Consider the following 2373-nt stretch of genomic DNA (forward strand, 5'->3'; position numbering starts at 1 on the left):
AAAAGGGCTCAAGTTTGCCAAAAGTGGGAACAATGAACTTAAGTCGCTTACCTTTATTAACAATGCTGAAGATAATGATCCTTTTCTTATTTTCTTCTGTTTCAGCCTTTAGAAGCGGGGCCAAAGTTTGTCTTCTTGCCCTTCTTCCTTGTCAACGTATAAACGGCATAATATTCTGATATGAGTCGTCGGTAAGTTATCGCACTTAGTGCACAATTGTGCATCGTAAGAAAGGGGATGAGTATGTGAGACCTGTCAGTGTCTCTCCCCTTAGAGAGAGACGAGTCTTGCACACTCTCTTACTTACCTCTTAGCTCTCAGACCCCTCTTACTGTGCAATGTGGGGATGTATTACTGGGCTTAAACCCGGGTTGTTTTTTCAGAAGCCCGGGGTCTTTGGGAGTGTAAGATGCCCGACTGACAACTGTATAAGACAAAAACTACACACAATATTCAAAGCACATAGCGCACAGTCCTTAATTCCCCCTAATTTTGGTATGATCCGAGCTCAGGCACTTGGCGACTGAGCATTAGGCGTGTGAGTGAGGGCGAAGAAGTGCAGCCGGGCAGACAGAGGAGAGCTTGATTTTGATCAGGTACCAAAGCAAATCATTCGTACTGTACAAATAATGTAAATATGACGGTGTATCACAGAAGATATCAAACTGATCACTTGACCCATATTACGTTAATTGCTCTTCGAGTGAATTAACAAATGGCGAAATGAAAAACCGAACAACAACAACGCTGTTTCTTTAGAGTCTTGGCTTACATGTGTGTTTATTTCATATTTTCAGTTGTTAAAATAACATCTACCTGAGAAAAGGGGAGAAGAGAGAGCAAAGATCGAACAATGCGTGCAAGGAGTTTCCCCTCGCTCATATGCGGAAGTGCTGTGCTCAGTCGTCTAGTGCCTGAGACTGCGGTCAAGTCGTTCCAGTAGTCATATTAGAATATTATGCCGTTGACGTAATATACGTTGACAGGGAAGAAGGCCAAGAAGACAAACTTTGGTCCCGCTTCTAAAAGCTGAAACAGAAGAAAATAAGAAAAGGATCATTATCTTCATCTGCATTATTAATAAAGGTAAGCGACTTTGTTTCGACTCATTGTTTCTACTTTTGCTGTTTTTTCCCCTCTAAGTTCCTTTCAATGTTTAGTCGTTGCAGTGAATCTCTGTGCGCTTTACTTTTACTTATTTACTTACTCTATACTTGTCTTAATGTCTTGTCTTATTTTTATCCTTATTTATCTTGTTCCTTCCCCTAACTTGGCATTTGTGTATGGACAGCAAAGGAAGAATTTCATTGCACAGAGAAATGCCATTTCTTCTACATGACAATAAACACTTTGAATCTTGAATATTTGAATCTTTAAGGCAGTTGACTCACAGCATGTAGACTCACAGTTTCAACATTGGTTTTCAAAGCTTGTTCATAATGATTGTGTTAACAGATTTTTCCAAATTTAAAAAAAAAATCATCTTTAAAAGAATCAGCTCAATACCAGTAAAGACTGGATTTTAGTTTCAAAATGTATATAAAGTTTGAAACTCAAATCTTACGAAACCTGGTTCCTTCCAGCGCATTCCTTGACAGGCTGCGAGGCCAGCTCCTTTGAACTCCGGCTAGCTGCTCTCACAAGCAAACATTCGCACATAAAAGCCTTGGATAACCCGATAACCGGTGCAGATTTATAAAGACTGTTATTGTTGTGAATCAGCAGCTATCAAACAGAGCTCTAAGTTTAACGAGTAGTTGCTGCAGCTGACTCATTTGTTCTTCCTTCTGACAGACTTGAAGCTGAAATGGATGGACACGGTGAAGTTGCCACTCCGCTGTATGTCCTGCGTGTTGGTTAGTCGTTTCGTTACCACCTCGTCTACGACGAGACTGACGGACTGGCTGTGATACTTTATGGTGACAGAGAGAAGCTTGCTGCGATATTCCTGCAGAGGATGGTGACGGAGTTCTTCAGGAACTGGATTCACAGGCCTGAGTGACCAAGACCATCAGTGACCTGTGTTCGCACAGCCTCCACGCAGAGCTGGGAACCGGCATCCAGCAGTGCCTTCACAGATTAAACATTGTTGATGTTGTTTAAAGTTTGATAATGAGTTCATTAAAATAAATAATTAAAGGTTACCTTTCTTTGTTATTATTCCACACATTGATTTTTAACCTGCACAGAGTCCTTCAACAGAGCTCTTAGATTTTCAAAAGCTGTATCTATCAGTGAGTGAGTGATGGGGAAGCCAGATTTGAATGACCAAAATAACCAAATTTGATAATAAAATAATATTGATATGTGATAAAACAAAACTAATATTATCTGCCAATAAGTTGGTTTAGTGTAGTTTTGCGGCCCTGTTGT

General features: G+C 40.3%; 1 long non-coding RNA gene across 1 annotated transcript; it reads left to right on the forward strand.

The window, feature by feature from the left end:
• The first annotated feature begins 464 nt into the window (after positions 1-464).
• On the forward strand, positions 465-2083 carry LOC309702962. Its single transcript, XR_014275802.1, has 3 exons — positions 465-596; positions 798-1086; positions 1795-2083. It is a non-coding gene; the product is annotated as an uncharacterized lncRNA (long non-coding RNA).
• The last annotated feature ends 290 nt before the right edge of the window (positions 2084-2373 follow it).

This window comes from Aulonocara stuartgranti (genome assembly GCF_965226115.1).
Source record: "Aulonocara stuartgranti genome assembly, chromosome: 3".
Taxonomy (NCBI): Eukaryota; Metazoa; Chordata; class Actinopteri; order Cichliformes; family Cichlidae; genus Aulonocara; species Aulonocara stuartgranti.